General features: G+C 45.5%; 1 protein-coding gene across 10 annotated transcripts in view; it reads left to right on the top strand.

Annotated features, from left to right (window-relative positions):
- Nucleotides 1-23,206, top strand: part of ABCC4 (ATP binding cassette subfamily C member 4 (PEL blood group)) — a 215,403-nt gene that overhangs the window by 13,865 nt on the left and 178,332 nt on the right. Inside the window, exon 1 of one of the 10 annotated variants that reach the window (XM_024755277.1) lies at nucleotides 350-775. The exons of 5 other annotated variants lie outside the window; for them this stretch is intronic. The gene's annotated coding sequence lies outside the window, so the exon portion shown is untranslated. Of the gene's footprint in view, nucleotides 1-349; nucleotides 961-1,197; nucleotides 1,223-14,286; nucleotides 14,310-16,908; nucleotides 16,932-23,206 lie in introns of those variants that run through there. 4 more of the 10 variants (XM_024755275.1, XM_024755276.1, XM_024755279.1 and 1 more) reach the window with 4 other exon arrangements.

Here is a 23,206-nt window from a genome sequence, read left to right as displayed (position 1 = left end):
CCCTTCCAGGAAGGATGAGGTGCAGCAGGAAGGAATCCCACAGAGCAGCCAACTCAAACACAGAAAGGGAATTAGCTGCCTTTGATTTCTGGGAACTGGCCGTTTTATTTAGGGCAGAGCAAAGTGAGTAACGAGCAGCTACCGCTGAATGCGAGTTGTGCAAAAGGTGGTCTATGCGGTGGGAGAGGGCTGTGTTGGAGAGATTGAACTCAGCCTGCAAACTGCAGGTGAACTCGAGGCCGGCTGAGCCAGCTGACCCTCTGGGAAAGTCTGATGACTCTGAGAAGCTGGTGACAGGCGAACAGGGGAGGCCCAGGCAGGTTGAAGAAAACGCTGCGCAGGGTCACGCAGACAGAGCCGCTGTGGTTTAGGCCACCGTGCGGTTTCCTCCGTCTCACGTGTTTAGGCTGAGTTCCTGGCAAGGATTTCAAGGCCCTAAGAGGTTCACATGAGCACCGCTGCAGCGCCCCGTGTGTGGAAGGACCCGCGGCGCCGAGCGTGGTGGAGACCGTGGACCTGAGTGAGGCCGCTGAGTCCTGCCTTCCGGGGGGCAGGAAGCACGCAGTGCCGCCGCTGGCCTGAGGTCTAACTCCACGCTTCCGGACGCTTCTGTGCACCCTCCCTCGGGCCTCTTTCTGCTTCCTGGTCCTGCCTTCTCCGGTGTTCTCTGCTTTATTTTTCTCTCTGCTCCCCTCCCCTCCGTCCTCGGAAAGTTGGCCCCGTCTACTGAGCTCCACGGAAATCCATGTGCAGTGACGCTGGGTGATCTTTGAAGGTGGGGACTGCGGGTTACCAGGGGACCTCGCCCCGCCCGCCTCCATCCCCCTCTCAGCTGCCCTCGCTCTCCGAAGCAAGAGGCAGTGTCTCCTCGCATCCTCTGCACAGCCCCCTGAGCGCTCCAGGACCCGCGGGGGCTTTGCGGAATACTTTCCAACCTGAAGCAAATTCCAGTAATGCCAGGTGCGATGCTACCGCAACCATGGTTAACGTTTGTAAAAGCCCGGCCAAGGGCAGCCGCGTTCTTTGCCTCCAGCCAAGGAAACCGAGGCGCGGAGAGGTTAAACAATTTTGTGCCCAAAGCAACACAACTTTGTAAATGGGGAGGGGTTGGTATTGTCTCAGTTTCAGATGTTGCAAGTCCGGTGCCAGAGGTCCTTGGAAGGCAGAGGAGGAAGACTTACACTGAGCTTCGGGAGCTGCTGTGATCTCAGACTAGAACCAGGTGGTGCTTGGAAAACTACATTTTATCTCAGTTTGTGCAGAAATTCTCTTTTTTTAAATCCCTTAAGAAGTGCACCTCCAAAAGCATATCGTACTACAAATGATGGCTTCTTGGCTAGGTTTAGCAGTCTGGTGTTTATGTCCGAGTCCGATCTTTATTTCTGAAGTGTCACCTGATTCCCGATGGACTTTAGCATTTGGCTTGATTGTAGACAAAAGGGTTTGTGTTCTTCATATCCTGCTGTTCTGACAGGCCAGGATCCTAGTGTTGTTGCGCTTGCATTTTTTATTTTGTTTTTATTTTAAATTTTGTTTATTTTATTTTTTTGGCCGGGCGACACAGCTTCTGGGATATTAGTTCCCTGACCAGGGATTGAACCCAGGCCCTCGGCAGTAAGAGTGCAGAGTCTTAACCACTGGACCGCCAGGGAATTCCTGTATCTTTTTATTTTGGAAGGGAATGATTTGGTCTAGCAGCCTCCCTCCTGCTCTTCCACCCAAAAAAGGGGAAATAAACATACCTTGATTTGATACGAAATCAGATTAATAGTAAAATTTTTGATTGCCTGAGGTTGTAGAGCTGTTCTAAGTATTTTTTTTTTTTTTTTGCGGTACGGGGGACTCTCACTGTTGTGGCCTCTCCCGTTGCGGAGCACAGGCTCCGGACGCGCAGGCTCAGCGGCCATGGCTCACGGGCCCAGCCGCTCCGCGGCATGTGGGATCTTCCCGGACCTGGGCACGAACCCGTGTCCCCTGCATCAGCAGGCGGGCTCTCAACCACTGCGCCACCAGGGAAGCCCTGTTCTAAGTATTTTTTTTGAATTTTATTTATTTATTTTATACAGCAGATTCTTATTAGTTACCTAATTTATACATAATAGTGTATATATGTCAATCCCAACCTCCCAATTCATCCTACCACCCCCGCTGCCCCACCCCACTTTCCCTTCTTGGTGTCCATATGTTTGTTCTCTACATCTGTGTCTCTAGTTCTGCCTTGCAAACCAGTTCATCTGTACCATTTTTCTAGATGCCACATATATGCGTTAATATACAATATTTGTTTTTCTCTTTCTGACTTAGTTCACTCTGTGTGACAGACTCTAGATCCATCCACGTCTCTACAAGTGACCCAATTTCGTTCATTTTTTATGACAGAGTAATATTCCATTGTATATATGTACCACAAATTCTTTATCCGTTCATCGTCGATGGGCGTTTAGACTGCTTGCATGACCTGGCTATTGTAAACAGTGCTTCAGTGAACATTGGGGTGCATGTGTCTTCTTGAATTGTGGTTTTCTCTGGGTATATGCCCAGTAGTGGGATTGCTGGGTCATAGGGTAATTCTATTTTTAGTTTTTTAAGGAACCTCTGTACTGTCCTCCGTAGTGGCTGTATCAGTTTACATTCCCAAAAACAGTGCAGGAGGGTTCCCTTTTCTCCACACCCTCTCCAGCATTTGCTGTTTGTAGGTTTCCTGATGATGGCCATTCTGACTGGTGTGAGGTGATACCTCATTCTAGTTTTAGTTTGCATTTCTCTAATGATTAGAGATGTTGAGCAGCTTTTCATGTGCCTCTTGGCCATCTGTATGGCTTCTTTGGAGAAATGTCTATTTAGGTCTTCTGCCCATTTTTGGATTGGGTAGTTTGTTTTTTTAATATTGAGCTGCATGAGCTGTTTATATATTTTGGAGATTAATCCTTTGTCCGTTGATTAGTTTGCAAATATTTTCTCCCGTTCTGAGGGTTGTCTTTTCATCTTGTTTATGGTTTCCTTTGCTGTGCAAACGTCTTTAAGTTTCATTAGGTCCTGTTTGTTTATTTTTGTTTTTATTTCTATTACTTTGCGAGGTGGGTCAAAAAAGATCTTGCTGTGATTTATGTCAAAGGACATTCTTCTATGTTTCCCTCTAAGAGTTTTATAGTGTCCAGTCTTACATTTAGGTCTTTAAGCCATTTTGAGTTTATTTTTGTGTATGGTGTTAGGGAGTGTTCGAATTTCATTCTTTTGCATGTAGCTGTCCGGTTTTCCCAGCACCACTTATTGAAGAGACTGTCTTTTCTCCATTGTATATTCTTGCCTCCTTTGTCATAGATTAGTTGACCATAGGTGCGTGGGTTTATCTCTGAGCTTTCTATCTTCCATTGATCTATGTTTCTGTTTTTCTGCTAGTACCATATTGTCTTGATTACTGTATCTTGGTAGTATAGACTGAAGTCAGGGAGTCTGATTCCTCCAGCTCCGTTTTTTTCCCTCAAGACTGCTTTGGTTATTCTCAGCATCTTCTGTGTCTCCATACAAATTTTAAGATTTTTTGTTCTAGTTCTGTAAAAAATGCCATTGGTAATTTGATAGAGATTGCATTGAATCTGTAGATTGCTTTCGGTAGTATAGTCATTTTCACAATGTTGATTCTTCCAATCCAAGAGCATGGTATATCTCTCCATCTGTTGGTATCATCTTTAATTTCTTTCATCACTGTCTTATAGTTTTCTGCATACAGGTCTTTTGTCTCCCTAGGTAGGTTTATTCCTAGGTATTTTATTCTTTTTGTTGCAGTGGTAAATGGGAGTGTTTCCTTAATTTCTCTTTCAGATTTTTCATCATTAGTGTATAGGAATGCAAGAGATTTCTGTGCATTAATTTTGTATCCTGCAACTTTACCAAATTCATTGATTAATTCTGGTAGTTTTCTGGTGGCATCTTTAGGATTCTCTATGTATAGTACCATGTCATCTGCAAACAGTGACAGTTTTACTTCTTTTCCAAGTTGTATTCCTTTTACTTTTTCTTCTCTGATTGTCGTGGCTAGGACTTTCAGAACTGTGTTGAATAATAGTGGTGAGAATGGACATCCTTGTCTTCTTTCTGATCTTAGAGGAAATGCTTTCAGCTTTCCACCATTGAGAATGATGTTGGTTGTGTGTTTGTCATATATGGCCTTTATTATGTTGAAGTAGGTTCCCTCTATGCCCACTTTCTGGAGAGTTTTTTTTTTTTATCATAAATGCGTGTTGAAGTTTGTCGAAAGCTTTTTCTGAATCTATTGAGATGATCATATGGTTTTTCTTCTTCTTTTCAATATGGTGTATCACACTGATTGATTTGTGTGTATTGAAGAATCCTTGCATCCCTGGGATAAATCTCACTTGATCATGGTGATATGATTCTTTTAATGTGTTGTTGGATTCTGTTTGCTAATATTTGGTTTACGTTTTTTGCATCTATGTTCATCAGTGATATTGGCCTGTAATTTTCTTTTTAATAGTATCTTTGTCTGGTTTTGGTATCAGGGTGATGGTGGCCTCATAGAATGAGTTTGGGAGTGTTCCTTCCTCTGCAGTTTTTTGGAAGAGTTGGAGAAGGATGGGTGTTAGCTCTTCTCTAAATATTTGATAGAATTCACTTGTGAAGCCATCTGGTCCTGGACTTTTGTTTGTTGGAAGATTTTTAATCACAGTTTCAATTTCATTACTTTTGATTGGTCTGTTCATATTTTCTATCTTTCTGGTTCAGTCTTGGAAGGTTATACCTTTCTAAGAATTTGCCCATTTCTTCCAGGTTGTCCATTTTATTGGCATAGAGTTGCTTGTGGTAGTCTCTTAGGATGCTTTGTATTTCTGCGGTGTCTATTGTAACTTCTCCTTTTTCATTTCTAATTTTATTGATTTGAGTCCTCTCCTTTTTCTTTGAGTCTGGCGAAAGGTTTATCAATTTGACTCTTCTCAAAGAGTCAGCTTTTAGTTTTATTGATCTTTACAATCATTTCCTTCATTTCTTTTTCATTTATTTCTGCTCTGATCTTTATGATTCTTTCCTTCTGCTAACTTTGGGTTTTGTTAGTTCTTCTTTCTTTAGTTCCTTTAGGTGTAAGGTTAGATTGTTTATTTGAGATTTTTCTTGTTTCTTGAAGTAGGCTTGTATCGATATAAACTTCCCTCTTAGAACTGCTTTTGCTGCACACCACAGGATTTGGATCGTCGTGTTTTCATTGTCATTTGTCTCTAGGTATTTTTTGATTTCCTCTTTGATTTCTTCAGTGATCTCTTGGTTATTTAGTGACGTATTGTTTAGCTTCCATGTGCTTTTTACTTTTATTCCTTGTAATTTTTTTCTAATCTTGAGGCATTGTGGTCGGAAAAGATGCTTGATATGATTTCAATTTTCTTAAATTTACTGAGGCTTGATTTGTGACCCAAGATGTGATCTATCCTGGAGAATGTTCCATGTGCACTTGAGATGAAAGTGTAACCTGCTGTGTTTGGATGGAATGTCCTATAAATATCAATTAAATCTATCTGGTCTATTGTGTCATTTAAAGCTTCTGTTTCCTTATTAATCTTCTGTTTGGATGATCTGTCCATTGGTGTAAGTGAGGTGTTAAAGTCCCCCACTATTATTGTGTTTCTGTCGATTTCCTCTTTTATAGCTGTTAGCAGTTGCCTTATGTATTGAGGTGCTCCTATGTTGGGTGCATATATATTTATAATTGTTATATCTTCTTCTAGAATTGATTCCTTGATCATTATGTAGTGTCCTTCCTTGTTTCTTGTAACATTCTTTAGTTTAGAGTCTATTTTATCTGAAATGAGTATTGCTATGTCAGCTTTCTTTTGTTTTCCTTTTGCATGGAATATCTTTTACCATCCCCTCACTTTCAGTCTGTATGTGTCCCTAGATCTGAAGTGGGTCTCTTGTAGAGAGCATATATACGGGTCTTGTTTTTGTATCCATTCAGTAAGCCTGTGCCTTTTGGTTGGAGCATTTAATCCATTCACATGTAAGGTAATTATTGATATGTTTGTTCATATTACCATTTTCTTAATTGTTTTGGGGTTGTTTTTGCAAGTCCTTTTCTTCTCTTGTGTTTCCCACTTAGAGAAGTTCCTTTAGCATTTGTTGTAGAGCTGGTTTGGTGGTACTGAATTCTGTTAGCTTTTGCTTGTCTGTAAAGCTTTTGATTTCTCTGTTGAATCTGAATGAGATCCTTGTCAGCTAGAGTAATCTTGGTTGTAGGTTCTTCCCTTTCATCACTTCAGCTATATCATGCCACTCCCTTCTGGCTTGTAGAGTTTCTGCTGAGAAATCAGCTGTTAACCTTAAGGGAGTTTCCTTGTATGTTATTTGTCATTTTTCCCCTGTTGCTTTTAATAATTTTTCTTTGTCTTTAATTCTTGTCAGTTTGATTACTGTGTGGCTCAGCGTGTTTCTCCTTGGGTTTATCCTGCCTGGGAGTGTCTGTGCTTCCTGGACTTGGGTGGCTATTTCCTTTCCCATGTTAGGGAAGTTTTCCACTATAATATCTTCAAATATTTTCTTGGATCCTTTCTGTTTTCTCCTTCTGGGACCTCTATAATGCGAATGTTGTTGCGTTTAATGTTGTCCCAGAGGTCTCTTAGGCTGCATTCATTTCTTTTCATTCTTTTTTCTTTATTCTTTTCTGTGGCAGTGAATTCCACCATTCTGTCTTCCAGGTCACTTATCCATTCTCCTGCCTCAGTTATCCTGCTACTGATTCCTTCTAGTATATTTTTCATTTCAGTTATTGTATTGTTCATCTCTGTTTGTTTGTTCTTTAAGTCTTCTAGGTCTTTGTTAAACATTTCTTGCATCTTCTCAATCTTTGCCTCCATTCTTTTTCTGAGGTCCTGGATCATCTTCACTATCATTATTCTGAATTCTTTCTCTGGAAGGTTGCCTATCTCCACTTCATTTAGTTGTTTTTCTGGAGTTTTATCTTGTTCCTTCATCTGGAACATAGTCCTCTGCCTTTCCATTTTGCCTATATTTCTGTGAATGTGGTTTTCATTCCACAGGCTGCAGGGTTGTAGTTCTTCTAGCTTCTGCTGTCTGCCCTGGTGGATGAGGCCATCTAAGAGTCTTGTGCAAGCTTCCTGATGGGAGGGACTGGTGGTGGGTAGAGCTGGGTGCTGGTCTGGTGGGCAGAGCTCAGGAAGACTTTAATATGCTTGTCTGCTGATGGGTAGGGCTGGGTTCCCTCCCTGTTGGTTGTTTGGCCTGAGGTGACCCAGCACTGGAGCCTACAGGCCCTTTGGTGGGGCTAATGGTGGACTCCGGCAGGGCTCACAACTAGCAGTACTTCCCAGAACTTATGCTGCCGGTGTCCTTGTCCACATGATGAGCCACAGCTACCCCCTGCCTCTGCAGGAGACCCTCCAGCACTAGCAAGTAGGTCTGGTCCCGTCTCCTGTGGGGTCACTGCTCCTTCCCCTTTGTCCTGATGCACACATGACTTTGTGTGTGCCCTCCAAGAGTGGAGTCTCTTTCCCCCAGACCTGTCAAAGTCCTGCAATCAAATCCCGCTAGCCTTCAAAGTCTGATTCTCTAGGAATTCCTCCTCCCGTTGCCGGAGCCCCAGGTTGGAAATCCTAACCTAGGGCTCAGAGCCTTCACTCCAGTGGGTGTACTTCTGTGTTATAATGGTTCCTCAGTTTGTGATTTGATTTTACTGTGATTGCGCCCCTCCTACCGTCTCATTGTAGCTTCTCCTTTGTCTTTGGATGTGGGGTATCTTTTTTGGTGAGTTCCAGTGTCTTCCTGTCGATGATTGTCCAGCAGTTAGTTGTGATTCCAGTGCTCTTGCAAGAGGGAGTGAGCACACATCCTTCTACTCTGCCATCTTGAACCAATCTGCCTCTAAGTCTGTTTTTTAAAAAAATTTTTCTTTTCGCCTGTATCAGGTGGCTCAACTCTTGGTTTTCCCAGGACGGTCCTGGTTTACATCACTTATCGCATTGTAATTATTAACAGCACCCCGTTTCACTCCTAGGAGTATCTTAGGTTGGATGAGAAATAATACGATCAATCTAATGGAGCTAAGGTCATCTTCCTTAAAATGTGCCCCTCCCCCATGCCGTGGAGTATGGGCAGGAACTGTGGACAGAGTAATGCTAATAAACTTTTTAGTATTTGCTAGACTTTTACCAAGAGTAATGATTAGTGAAAACCTATTACTATTATTATCCCCACTTGAGCGGGTATTCTCCTAAGATAACCCCTGACCTGTGATATGTACATGAGAATAATGGCTGTGAAAGCTACAGGGAGAGTATGTCCTCCTGGAGGTGGCATCTGGCAGGCTAGGTGGGTGGGCGTCTGTGTTGCCTGGTCCCAGCCGGTTGTGGGACCTGGGGGAATGTTGACAGTCTTGGGACTGGAGAGACAGTACCTAAAGGGGTCTCTTGAAGGTGTGTGCTAGTCTAGCCAGTGGACGCGCTTAGCTCCAGCAGAAAGCCAGCTGAATAGGAAGCCGAGGCAAGGGGGGCCCCTGAGCGGCTGGGCGCCAGGGAAGTCCTGGGTCAGGTGGAGAGGCTGGCAGGCCCCCAGATGACCCAGACCTTCACCGTCTTAGCTAGCTTAGACGATAAGCTGATTGTAGTGCTTTTGTAGTGGGTTGGGAGGAAGAGTGGGCCAAGGGCTCCGAGGGGCCTGGTGGCTCCCTGTGCCCTTGGGCTCTGCAGAGGTTGAGGAAGCTGTATTCTCAGCCCTGATGGAAGGACACTGTGTCTGAGGTGGGGCTTAGTAAGTGAGTTTGAACTCTGTGGTGACTGTCCTGGCTTATTACCAGCTGTGTCATCTCGATCTTGGTCCAGTTCCAGTCCGAGCCAGTCTCTTTTTTTCTTTTCTTTTTTAAATTTGGCCACGCCACTTGGCTTGTGGGACCTTAGTTCCACCACGAGGGATTGAACCCACACCCTCTGCTGTGAAAGCCCTGAGTCCCAACCACTGGACGGGCAGGGAATTCCCCAAGCCAGTTTCTTTATTTGCCGATATAACATATTAGTATTAACCTTGTGGGGTGGATGGGAGAAGATTTTAGCCACGTTTGCTTTTGCTGCTTTCCTCTGGGACCTGCCTGAAGCCCAGCTACCTCTCCCAGGTTCCCCGATACCCTCCCTTCTACAGGACATTCTTTTACGATCTCTGCTGAATTAGAGGCAAGTACGTAGTATTTCAGGATTTTTCTGAGAGTGCTTTAGGCCTTTGGCTTCTGACTTGTTGTTCTCTTTGCTTGGAACACTACCCTGCTCGTCCTTCGAGTCTCGGTCCACACCTGGCCTCCTCGGTGAGCACGCCACCTAAAGCGGCTGCCTCCGCCCTCAGCCGTGTCTCCCTCTGTTTATTTTCCGTCTGGTCATTATCATTGTCCTGGATGTATCTTTTTTATTTGATGATCGTCCTTCTTCCCTTCCTGAATGTGAGCTCCATAAAAAAGACTGTATCTGAGGTCTAGAACCTAGAAAAGTGCCTGTTACACGATGGGACTGGAGAGACAGTACCTAAAGGGGTCTCTTGAAGGTGTGTGCTAGTCTAGCCAGCAAACGCGCTTAGCTCCAGCAGAAAGCCAGCTGAATAGGAAGCCGAGGCATTAATTCGAAATCATGGTATCATTAATTCGAATTAATGGTATAATTCCGGTTTCCCTATAGTCCTGTTGTTGAGATTCCTGGTGAAAAAAGTGAGTTTGTGTGTTGCATCCTTTTGTATTCATCCTTTTGTATTCATCCTTTTGTATTCATAAAGGTTACGCATGTGCTGTGGTTTGGGGGCTGCTGCCCTGGGGATCGAGGGAGGAAGATCGCATTTGTCTCTGGCCTCTTTGGAGGGAGAAAGAGGGAGCGACCCTTCCTCTGCTCTTGGGTTACACAGCAGGGTCCTGGGGCCCTTTCACTGTTCTTAACCCTTTGTGGGGTGTGTGTGCGGTGGTCTCTCTTACCTCTGTCCCCCCATCCTTCTGATGAAGTGCAGGTGACCTCCATGAGGGGCGGGGAGTAGAGAGGCTTGTGAGAGGAAATCAGATTCCCTTGAAACGGGCATTCAGATCACAGGGGCTGGTTTAGGGCTGCGGGGAAACAGCACAGGCTGGAGCCAAGGTGACAGGCCATCTTAAAGTGTCTCCTACAAAGCATTCTCTTTGCTCACGAAGCCTGCTTGTGTTGTTTTCAGTTGCTTTTTTCCCACCTCTGCAAGCTTATAGGAAACATTTTTTTTTTAAAGCAAATGGGAGAAGGTACCAAAATTATTAAGGAAGCTGTTTTAGCCTGTCCTAGGATTCGCTAGGGAGTTTCGTCTGTCTCAACTTACTTCCTCTCAAATAAGCCCTTTAACAGACCCCGTACAGAGGCTTTTCATAAGAGGTTTTTGTTCTTTCTGAATATGCAGCTATTCAAGCTGAGGGTTGGTATGTTCATAATTGACCTAATGCTTCAAAGAATGAACTGGTTTAGCTGGAATTTTCCTAAAGTCTGTCCTAGTGACTTAGTATTGCCCAGATAGAAAGTCTATAATTTATAATTAGCTTTTCCCCCTTAACTCTGAGTAATAGGCAGAAAGCCTGTTACATTTTAAATTGGGTTGTCATGTTGGACAGCTCTTCTCAGTGTTATGTAAAGAATCCCACATTCCAGGTCTGGATTTTTGAGAGCTCAGAGCTCTAAACAGTTGCCTAGAAGAAAGATGGACAGAATAGTCATAAAGAAGGACTGACTTGGTGCGGAAGAGTGGTTTTATGTTCAAAGCCAGCGTGGGCACTGGGGATTTTTCCATCACGCCTTCTGCCTCAGGGCTGTTGGGCCTTCTATGTTTTGTTTGTGGAGCTTAAGGAATCTCTCAGTTATTAGCTCATGGATAGTTACCAGAAATATGAACTCAAGGACTTCTCTGGTGGCGCAGTGGTTAAGAATCCGCCTGCCAATGCAGGGGACACGGGTGCAAGCCCTGGTCTGGGAAGATCCCACATGCCGCAGAGCAACTAAGCCCGTGCGCCACAGCTACCGAGCGTGCACTCTAGAGCCCGCGTGCCACAACTACTGAGCCCACGTGCCTAGAGCCCGTGCTCTGCAACAAGAGAAGCCACCGCAATGAGAAGCCCGCGCACAGCAATGAAGAGTAGCCCCTGCTCACTGCAACTAGAGAAAAGCCCACGTGCAGCAACAAAGACCCAACACAGCCATAAATAAATAGTGATGTGTAGTCTCTACGCACTTATTAAAAAAAAAAAGAAATATGAACTCAAATCATTGCTTTTTTTTAACCCTTTACCTTTTCTTCTAATCATGTAGGGTGGTGACATAAAAATTAAATGAAAAAATAGGCTCACCTACTTTATTAGTTATTCTGTTTACTTGGAGTAAAATCATAGCTGTGTCATCAACTGCCCTTTCTCTTCAAACCTCATACCATTTGCCAAGAGATAATCGTGAATTGTAGGGCAACCTAGACCAGGGGTGGAAGTCTCTGTCAGAGTGTTCCTACGGGGCCTTAAATATTTAAAAATTAGTCACCTTGCTGTGTGATGATATAGAAGAATCTGATGGCCAGGCCCGAGGAGAAAAAAGTTTGGGCAGAAACATGAAGAGCTGAAGCAGTTTGTTAAGAAAATCCTGGAGCCAGCTGCAAGAGGCATTGGAGAGAACAAGAGGGTCAGTGGTGCTTTACCAAAGTCTTAGGGTCCTCAGCTCGCTCAGCGGGACAGAAGGAAACGCACCAAATGCCGCCTCATTGAACATCGTGAGTTTAATTTTAACTTTCTGTATTTTCGATGACATCCTCTGGGGAATTGAAGGCACAACTGAGTCTGATCGGTGGGCCTGAAGAGTCATGACCCCAAGGGGAGGGACCAGGAGGAAAAGGAAGCAATAACAGAGGTCCGCTCTTCAGGACTTCACACCTAAGCCAAGTTGACAGAGCTGCAGTGAGGCTGGGCAAGATGGAATTGCACCCTGAAATTCACATCAGTGTTGAAGGGAGCCCTAGACTGTCAATGCTGAAAGAATCATCAGAAAAAGAGAATGTCTAAACATTAGAACTGTGCTGTGTGGAGACTTCGGGAAAAAAAGTTTGGAAGTTTAGGGGAGATTCCAAATAAATAGGAACCTTGTTCTGAATAAATTGTTCTTGAGTTAGAGATAAATGATTGCAGTAGATGCATCTTCCTGATTTTTTTGGGTGGCAAAGTATCTGTTTTTCTTGTCCTTTTGGGGGACATAAAATAAATGGGGTCACAAATTAGGCATATGTGTGTTTTTGTGTTAAGTAGCAAGTATTTAGGTTTGCCCAGAACATACTTTGCATTATATATATTAGATGCTTTGGGGAAATGAAAACAGTAAAGACAGCCTGTGGCCTCGTGGGGCCACTGAAAGTAGAGGAGATTGATTTAGATTTCATGTTTGACTGTGAAATTTGTGGCAGTTTCAGCAGTGCCAGGCTGTAAGGTGCTTTCTTCCCTGGCTGTGAAATGTTTTTCCTAAGTACATAAACATTATAAGTTAGATGCCCTGAACTCTAGAATGTTTTTCCCAAGGACGTTGTCTCAGGTCCCTGAGATTAAGCAGCCTGTGCCTCTTTTGAGTTCATCCAATAATTTAGATTTCTCATGAATTCCCCTTCAGATGGCTTTTTCTTAGAGTTAGTGGGCAGAGGCTTGCGATGGGAGTTCTTGGGGCGTGAGGGGGGAGGATCGGGGCTTCCTAGAGATGTTCAGCCTGTTTCCCAGGCTTTGGTTTAATGGTGATTGCAGGCTGAGGGAATCCTATTCCCCTCTTCCGGTTTCATGCAAAGCCATGTCACACTGTGTGCCCTGATAACATTGTGTGCCAATGTCTGTTACGTGCATAGCAAAAGAACAGGAAGTTAGGTAAACTTCTCCCTAAACCCAAGAAGGTTCCACTGCAAAACAGAGCGTCTCAAAGTATCACGGGGTTACTGCCAAGTTCTCATCTGCTTTTTGCAAATTTTGGACAAACACAGTGTACAAAAGGTTACAAAACCTTTATAAACACTGGACTGCTAGTATGTTGAGGGCTGAGGTGATGCAAATATTTGCCGAGATTTTATATAGACAAATAGTCTGTTAATGATAGCTGTGGTCTCAGGGAGTAAACAATTTCTACATGGACTTCTGCATAAGAACAGGAGTTCTGGTGGGCCCTGTGTGGGAACCCAAGGCCCACGTGTGACCTTCTTGTCCTCTTGTCCTCTTCTGCCAGGCCAGCTGTCGCTGTTCGTGTGCTGTGGAGATCCCACTGTTGACAGCCCTGTCCTCTGACTCGGGGCGGCAGATACTGTTTTTAATAGAACCCAGGCAACTTGTATCACGTTACACATACTAAAGTAATCTGTCTGCAGCTGTCTCTGGATTCATTTGCTAGCTGCACTTGGAGACCGGAGTTAATCATAGGTCAGAGTTAAACTTTGTCATGGGTCAGGAGAGAAAGGCCAGCTGGCTGTTCCTGGTCGGGTCTTTTTTGGTGTGCCTTCTACTGCTCATCATTTGACTGCCATCTCTGAGTCATCAGAAATGAGAACCTCTTTGGTGGGTGTCTGCCTAGAGCCTCGCTGGTCTGCAGACCAGCACTATCGCCATCACCTGGAGCTGGGGAGAAACATAGTCTCAGGTCCTGCCACAGACTTAGTGAATGAGAATTTGTATTTGACCAGGATCTCCAGGTGATTCGAATGCATGGGTCTAGGCCAGGCTCCTGTTGTCTTCTGCTTTGTCGAAGCTGGGTTGCTACCTCATCCAGGTTCTGACGGTGGAAGAGGAGAGCGTGGAGGAGGTGTGCTCATGGTTTTAAGGCCTGGATCCTGCGTGTGAGTGGCACACAGCCCTTCTCCTGTCTCCCGTGCCACACCATCTCTCCTGACTGCAGGGGGGCTAGGAAATAGTCTGAACATGTGCCAGGAATAAGAGAAGGAAGGATCAGCTCATGAATGGGCCAAGGGATGTATTAGGTGAGCTACGCTGTGGATGGAGTTCAGCTGTTAATATTATTCCCACCTTTCCTTTTGTTACTCCTTTATTCTTTTTCATTAATTAAAATATTTAAAAAGTATTCTCATTGCTGATTAGAGAAAAAGATATTAATTTTATTTCTAACCACAGATAACACCAATATTAATTGTTGGGTGACTCACTTTTATAGAGAAAATAACCCAACATCTAAGACCTATGTACAGATGTGGATTTACCCTCAGTCTTCCTTTTCTCTCATGATGGAAAATGACAAGCATATACAAAAGTAGAAGGAGTTGCATGATGAACCCCTGAGCACTCATCTGTAAGTGTCAACAAGTGTACCACCTCATGGCTAATCTTGCCTCGACTCACTTCATGTGCTGGATGCAAAGTGTCCATTTTCTTGCATGTCTGATGAGTGAAGAATGGTGTTATGGGCTGAACTGTGTCCCTGCAAAGCTTATGTGTTGAAACCCCAGTGCCCAGTACATCAGAAAGTGACTGTATTTGGACATTGAGCCTTTAAAGAGTTGATTAAGCGAAAATTAAGACAATTAGGGTGGGCCCTAACCCAATATGACTGGTGTCCTTGTAAGGAGAGAAAAATCGGACACTGAAAGAGACACTGGGGGTGCACATACACACAGAGGAAGAGGGCCTATGAGGAGACACAGAAGGTGGCTGGCCGACTGCAAGCCCAGGAGAGAGACCTCAGAGGAAACCAGCCCTGCTGACACCTTAATCTTGGACTTTCAGCCTCCAGAAATGTGAGAAATTTCTGTTGTTTAAGCCACCCAGTCTGTGGCATTTTGTTGTAGCAGCCCTAGCAAACTAATACAAATAATATACCATTGCTCTTTCCTTTTTTTTTTTTTTTGAAAGGAAGAGCACCAAAACCCACTCTTCTTAATGTCACCGTATATATTTGTTATGTAATTTTCACAGGTCTTTGTAGGAAAGTGTCAGTATGATTATATATACACATACACACCTGTTAAATTATGTATTGAAATCACATTGTACATCTTCTCACTTCACAATTTTTTTACTTTTTGTGTCATACAACAGGCACAGAATATTATAAACAAAGGCATAGCTTTAGAGAACTATTGTAGAGTTAACACCCTGTAACCACCATCCAGATTATGAAATAAGGTTCGGCCAGCTTCCCCATCCACCTTCAAGTATCCTGTCCCAGTCGTAAGCCCTTCCCTTTCCTCAAAAAGAATTAAAGGTCAACTTCAAACTCTTCAGTGTCTATTTCTTTTAAATCTTCATCTGTATACCTGTATTGTATTCATTTTTTTAGAGTTTTAATTAGTCTGCATACTCTGATGGGTTCGGACCGGGGCATGAACCCGTGTCTCCTGCATTGGCAGGCAGGCTCCCAACCACTGCGCCACCAGGGAAGCCCCTTGGCTACTTTTTTAAGGTAGTATTTTGAGTGTAATCATCATCTCTGGCCTGATTCTTTAATTCTGAGCCATGTAATCATTCATCCTTCTCTGCCCCAGGTACTGGACTACGCACTGGGGAGAGAAAGCGCTGGCCTTCTCTCCCAAGCTTTAAAATTTAGCTCTGTGGAGTACATTTCTTTTTTTTTCTGGCTGCGCCGCACAGCATGGGGGTCTTAGTTCCCTGACTAGGGATCAAACCTGCGCCCCCTGCAGAGGAAGCACAGAGTCTTCACCACTGGACCTCCAGGGAAGTCCCTGGAGTACATTTCTAAAAGTTAAATTTCTGAGGCAAAGGATACACTGGCTTTGTATTAAACACATCTGGGTGGTTTTTTTTTGTTTTTTAAATTTTATTTATTTATTTTTTGGCTGCATTGGGTCTTCGTTGTGCACGGGTTTCTCATTGCGGTGGCTTCTCGTTGTGGAGCGTGGGCTCTAGGCATGAGGGCTTTGATAGTTGTGGCTCGCAGGATCTAGAGCGCAGGCTCAGTAGTTGTGGCGCACGGGCTTAGTTGCTCCACAGCATGTGGATCTTCCCGGACCAGGGATCAAACCCACGTCCCCTGCATTGGCAGGCAGGTTCTTAACCACTGCACCACCGGACAAGTCCCTACATCTGGGTTGTTTTAAAGGAAAATTGGATCAGTTTGAAATAAGCCAACCTTGTAATTGTGTCTGTGTTGACCTGGCCAAAATTGGAAGGAAAAATGAAATTGGGTCTGGCATGGCACCTCTGTGTTTTTCTGATTCCCACCAAGGTTGACGTTTCCCCAGCACTGTTTACTGTTGGGTTTCCTGAACAGGTTGACTGTTTATCGCTAATGCCCTTATGTGTGAGGCAGGGCCAGGTTCTCTCCTCACAGGTGTCCCTGACTTGAGTCCTACCCTCTTCACACTGGCGTGGCCCCAGGTGCTCGTAATCTGTTCACTGACAGCCCTTCTCCTACCTCGTTCCAGTTGCTGCTGTCAATTTCCACAGCTGCCTGGAGCCTCAGACCTGTTCCACTTCTGAGCCAGCGGTCAGTGGTGGCTGGAGTGGCGGACATGAGGGGACACCAGTGACAGGGGCCTGTGCATTCCCATTGAGTAGCTGGTCTGCTAGGCAGTACCCTAAATCCTTGCTTCCCCATCCTTCCCTCAGGCATCCACCACAGCTAGATTCTAGGAGGAGGGAGGGATCTTTGACCTACCCTTTTGCAAGGTTCCTCAGGCCGGGTATCCCAAAGCCTGAGTTTTTGGTTCTAGTTCAATCATTTAACCGACCTTGCCATCTTAAGCCAGTTTTCCTCTCTGGGGCTCATGGGCTGTACTAGATTTTCCAAAGTGTGTTCTAGCTCTCATCCCCTGTGATCCAACAATCATTTGCCACCGCCAGTCTTTCCTGGAAGGGTAATTCTCCACGCGCCTCCGGACCAAGCCCACGAGGAGTGCTTGCTGAAAACGCAGATTCCTCGTCTCTGCCCCAGATGTGGGGAGTCAGAACCCTGGTGAGTGGGCTCTGTTTATTTTTAACGAGCGTCTCAGGTGATTTCATTACAGAATAAAATGTGAGAAGTCTGTCCTAGAGTTAGATAGAGCCCGTGCCCACCGGGCAAGAGGAGGAAGCTCTTAAAACATTCCTAGTCTCTTCTTTCCGTGTTGGCAGAAATGTTCATAGCGACAGCAATGGGCTGGTGGGCACTAGGTCTAGGACTGTAGTTGTGTATTAACTGCGGGGAGGACAGAGAGGCTGTGGGAGAAGGAGGTGGTCAGAGCAGAGGAGCCAGTTGGTGGGGGGAACCTCTCGGCCAGCAGAAGCTAAGCAGGTGTCGTCCTGAGATGTGAGCTGATGATGTGGAATCTTAAGCTCTAGGGCAGAGCTCTGCCCTGAGTTCTGACACCAAGTCCCAGGAGTTGACCCAGACCGCACAGGTGAAGGGCCTCGTCCTCCACAAGACTGCCCTCCCTCCCTTCAGACGCCAGCTCCCAGTCCGGGGCTCCCCAGGCCACCCTCACTTTTGACCCACTGGCTACAAATTAAAGGATTCGCACAACCCCCTCCCATTCAATAATTCATTAGAACAACACACAGAACACAGTTGCTTATTACGGCAAACAGATTCAAATTGGAACCAGTCAAAGGGAGAGTCACACAGGGTGAGGTCTGAGAGGGTCCCAAACTCTAGGCTTCCTTCCTTGTCTTATCCCTGTGGAGGCAGGACATGTCACCCTCGCAGCACATTGGTGTGCGATGGTAGAGTATGGCCAACCAGGAAATCTCCCCCAAGCTTTGGTGTCCAGCGTTCCTATTGGGGTTTCATTATGTAGGCATCGTGGATTGGACCATTGGCCATGTGATTGATCTCATCTTCAGACCCCCCTCTACAGAGGTCAGGCTGAAAGCATGGACTCACAGGCCCGACCTTCTAATCCCACAGTTAGTCTTCTGGTGTGGCTACTCCCTATCCTGAGTCCTCATTAGCATGACCTTTAGGAGCCAACCATGAGTCACCTTGTCAGCATAAACAGTCAGAGCCCACACACTGTTACTTGGGAAATTCCATGGTTTAGAGGAATGAGGATAAGTAGCAGTCAGTCTTTTTTTTTTTCCTTCCCAGCTTTATTGAGGTCAGTCGACAAAATTGTAGGATATTTGGAGTTTACGATGTGATGAGTTGATATATGTATGCATTGTGGAAAGATTCCTCCCATCAAATTAAGTATACATCCATCATCTCACGGACACCTTTTTTTTTGGTGAAAACATTTAAGTTCTATCTTAGCAAATTTCAGTTGGACAATACAGTGTTATCAAGTATAGTCACCATGTTTTTTTTATATTAGATTCTCAGACCTTATTCATCTTAGAGCTGAAAGTATGTACCCTTTTACCAACCTTTCCCTTTTTATCCCCAAGCTCCTGGCAACCACTTTTCTTCGGTTTCTATAAGTTAGACTTAAAAAAAAAAAAAAAAAAATTCTGCATATAGGTGATACCATGCAGTATTTGTCTTTCTCTCTCTTTCACAAAGAAAGCATAATGCCTTCTAGGTTATTCATTGTTGTCACAAATGACAGGATTCCCTTCTTTTTTAAGGCTGAAGAATATTCCATTGTGGTGTGTGTGTGTGTATACATATGCATATGTACATATACATATCACAGTTTATTTATCCATTCATTTGTTGGACAGGTAGGTTGTTTCCTTACCTTGACTATTGTGAATAATGCTGCAGTGAACATGGGAGTACAGGTATCTCTTTGAGATAAAGATTTCATTTCCTTTGGATATATACCCAAAAGTAGAATTGCTAGACTGTGTGGTAGTTCTGTTTTTAACTTTTTGAGGAATCTCCGTACTGTTTTCCTTAGTGGCTGCACCAACTTACCTTCCCACCTACCGTGTATGAGGGTTCCCTTTTCTTTACATCATCTCCGACACTTGTTATTTCTTGTCTTTTTGACGATAGCCATTCTAACTGATGTGAGGTGATACATCAGTGTGGTTTTGATTTGCATTTCCCTAATGATTGGTGATGTTGAGCATCTTTTCATGTGTCTGTTGGCCATCTTTATGCCTTCTTTGGAAAAAATGTCCATTCCGATCTTCTGCTGTTTTTTAATCAGTTTTATTGTTTTGTTTTTTTGTGAAGAGGTATGAGTCCTTTATATAGTTTGGATATTAGCCCCTTGTTGGATACGTGATTTGCAAATATCTTATATTCAGTAGGTTGCCTTTTCATTTTGGTGATGGGTTCCTTTGCTGTGCAGAAGGCTTCTAGTCCCATTTGTTTATTTTTGCTTTTGTTTCCCTTGCCTTTGGAGTCAGATCCACAAGAACATTGTTAAGATTGATGTCAGATAGGTTACTGTCTATATTTTCTTCTAGGAATTTTATGGTTTCAGATCTTACATTCAAGTCTTTAATCCATTTTGAGTTAACTTTAGTGTGTGTGGTATAAGATAATGGTCTAGTTTCATTCTTTTTTTTTAAAATAAATTTATTTACTTATGGCTGTGTTGGGTCTTCGTTGCGGTGTACGGGCTTTTTCTAGTTGCGGTGAACAGGGGCTTCTCTTCATTGCGGTGCGCGGGCTTGTCATTGCTGTGGCTTCTCTTGTTGTGGCGCATGGGCTCTAGAGCGCAGGCTTCAGTAGTTGTGGCACACAGGCTTAGTTGCCCCGCGGCATGTGGGATCTTACCGGACCAGGGCTCGAACCCGTGTCCCCTGCACTGGCAGGCGGATTCTTAACCACTGCGACACTAAGGAAGCCCAGGGTTGGGACTGTTGATGTAAAAACAGACAAGGTGTGCCAAAGCATGCTCTATGGCAGGTTCTCAGACTGCAGCCGGCGTCAGCATCACCTGGAAGACTTGGTACAGTACAGCTTGCTGGACCACACAGAGTATTTTTCATAGGGCAGGTTTGGGACTGAGAATTTGCGTTTCTAACGAGTTGCAGGATGTTAATGTTGCTGCAGTGGGGACCACAGTTTGAGAACCTGTGCTGTATAGAAGATGGGTAAGCTGGGGGATTGATCCCTTAGCCCTACTTCGTCCTACATTGACCTGCAAAAAAGCCAAGAAGCAGATCCTATGAATAGCTCACAACTACAGTTTCCACATCATATTGTAATTCTTTGTTAACATAGATCCCTTGCTCCCAGACTGAGCTGCTCAAGGACAATTGAACCAGTGGATATAGGAATGTGTTTCAACCATAACCCTTGACTTGGTGGCTAAGGACTGCTGTCAGTGTGCTGTGCTACTCTCTGGGGCCAAACTTTGAAGTGGAGCTCTGTGCCTTTTCCAGAAAGACAGATTAGGGCAGTGGTTCTGATCTAGGAGATTTTGCTACCAAAATGTCATTTTAGGTTGTCACAGTTTAGGGTGAAGAGATGCTACTGGCATCTTGAGGAAGGAGTCCAGGGATGCTGCAAACTCTCCTACAAAGCACAGAAGAGCCACCTGTGACGAGGAAGCATGCAGCCTGAAATGTCAGCACCATTGAGCTTAAGAAATCCTGCCAGGGCTTCCCTGGTGGCGCAGTGGTTGGGAGTCTGCCTGCCGATGCAGGGGATACGGGTTTGTGCCCCGGTCTGGGAAGATCCCACATGCCGCGGAGCGGCTGGGCCCGTGAGCCATGGCCGCTGAGCCTGCGCGTCCGGAGCCTGTGCTCCGCAACGGGAGAGGCCACAACAGTGAGAGGCCTGCGTATCGCAAAACAAAAACAAACAAACAAAAAAGAAATCCTGCCATAGGGGAAAGTGTTCTAGTGCGGTAGGGTGGGTCTTACTGTGAGATCTGTCTGCGTGCCTCTCATTTGTCCCTCATCTCAGTCCCTGCTCTTGGACTTTCTGACCCAGGTCACCCTGCTTCCCTACACCCCCTGTGTCAGCAGTCCTGCCCAGGCTGGGTCATGGAAGCCTCCAGTAATCAGGGAGCACTAAACAATGATTAATAATTTGCCACAGCTAAAAGTGCTTTAAAATGCATTATTCTTTCAAGAATAAATGACTTATTTGAGTGGCGTGAGGGCACTTGTTGAATGATTAACTGACCTCAGCTGACCTTTGCATTCCCCTTCTCCTAGAGAAATTTAGAGAGGGCTGTGTGAGTGTGTTCTTTGCCGCGGCTCCTCCACCAGCAAGTTGTTCATTTATTTATTCAGCAGAGTTTTGAGTGACTCACTGTGTGCCGGGCCCAGTGAACCACCACGGAAAGACTGGGTCCTACCTGCATGGAGCTCCTGCATGGAGGACGAAATAAACAAGTGGATTATTTTTCCTCTCAACAAATAGAATGTAGTAAATGGGTAAAGAAAGCTGGAAGGAGGAAGGAGAGAATCGGGATTTGCTTTTTTAGACAAGGCAGTCCAGGCCTTTCTGTGGAGGCAACAGTTAGCCTGAGACCTGGAAGAGAAAAGGTGTAATGATGGGGGAAAGTGAGCAAGTGGATCTGTCTGTTCCCAACAGAGGGAACAGCAGTCAGGAGCGGGGCAGGCTCTTGGAAGCACAGCACAGCAGCATGGCTGGAACGCTGAGCAGAGGTGCTGGACGGGAGATGGGGTGGTGAGCTGGGAGGGGCCCATCATGAGTTGCACTCGGTCAGGACCGTAGGTGTAATTCTAGTGCAGGAGGACAGCATGCTCTTGTACTTTTTTTGTGTGTGTGTGATACGCGGGCCTCTCACCGCTGTGGCCTCTCCCGTTGCGGAGCACAGGCTCCGGACGCACAGGCTCAGCGGCCATGGCTCACGGGCCCAGCCGCTCCGCGGCATGTGGGATCTTCCCGGACCAGGGCACGAACCTGCGTCCCCTGCATCAGCAGGCGGACTCCCAACCACTGTGCCACCAGGGAAGCCCTGCTCTTGTACTTTGAAGACAGCATTCTGTCTTCTCTGTAGGGGGATCATAGGGAAACCAAGGGTGGAAGCAGGCCGTACAGTTTGCAGGCTCTTGCAGCTCTGAGAACCGATGGCGGCTTGGGGCTTCGGTCTCGGGACGATGGTGGTGGGAGGGTGACAGAAGATGCCAAGTGGTTGGGGCCAGGCTGCATTTTGGAGGAAGCAGCTGTGGGACTAGTCGGCGGGTTGGCTGCGGGGGTGAGGGGAACGGAGGCATCAAGGGTAGTGACCACCAGGTTTCTGGTTTGAGCAGTGCGTCCGTGAGGTTGACATTTACAGAGAGAATGGGAAGAGCAACTTTGGTGGGGAAGTCAGGAGTCCTATCTTGGACTCTAAAGTGGAGATGCCTGTTAGCCATCTACCAGGAGAGGACAAGAAGGCACATAGCCACAGGAGTTTGGGGGAGTGGCCTCTGTCAGAGAGTGCAGGGAGCTGCTTTGGCTAACATTTCGACACTTCTTAGTGTCTCCTTCAGCCTCTCCTCTTGGGGGCCTTGGGGAACAGAGCTGAAAAAGCAGTGGCTTCATTCACAGATACACTTCCTCAACATCAAGTGGGTACAGCTTCCCAATAATGGAGCCTCAGTTCTGTTTTCTAGCCCCATCCCTGCCTACCTGTAAACACTGCCTGACACCTATAGAGGCCATGGCACGTCTTTGCCAGTTGTTCTCTTCATTCAGTGTTTTTTTTGTTTTTTTTTTTTAAGCATGCTCCACAGTTTAATAAAACTTGCCAGGAAGATGCGCCAGTGTTTCTGTGGCTTTGTGCACTCCTGGGGCATCCGTGAGCCCTCCTGGGAGTGTGGGGTTCCCTTGGTCCGGTCAGGCACATGGCTCCGTGGGGCATTGGCCTTTACAACATAAGTACTTGTATTGTTTTGGTCGTTTTACATGTCACTTCCTTCTCACTTTATGCGAAACAAGTGACACAGGGTGGCAGCCAAGTGTGAGCTGGGGAAGGAGGAAGCCCTCCTCAGAAGGAGGTCATTTCCATGTGGCTCCGTATTCACTGAGCTTCACTGTGTCCCAGGAACCGTGCAGGTCGCGGAGTGTGCGAAGTGTCCGCGAGGCTGTCCTGCCCTTGAGGGAGCCGCAGTCTGTTGTGGAGATGACGGTGCTGAGGACCATGTGTGCCCAGCGGACAGCTGTCCACACCAGTATGGTTCAGACGTAAGATCGCAGCCCATTGGTGCAGCACGAAATCAGTTTTGTGGATTTCGACTGGTGTTTCTTTCTTCTTCAAAATAAGTTTTAAAAATTGTCGTAAAATACACAACATATTTACCACCTTAACCATTTTAAAGTGTACACTTGAGTGGAATTAATGACATTACACTGCTGTGCAACCATCATCATGGTCCACAGGATCCTTTTCATCA

This window comes from Neophocaena asiaeorientalis, unplaced genomic scaffold (genome assembly GCF_003031525.2).
Source record: "Neophocaena asiaeorientalis asiaeorientalis breed wild unplaced genomic scaffold, Neophocaena_asiaeorientalis_V1.1 scaffold141, whole genome shotgun sequence".
NCBI lineage: Eukaryota > Metazoa > Chordata > Mammalia > Artiodactyla > Phocoenidae > Neophocaena > Neophocaena asiaeorientalis.
This window is presented reverse-complemented; position numbering and strand designations above follow the sequence as displayed.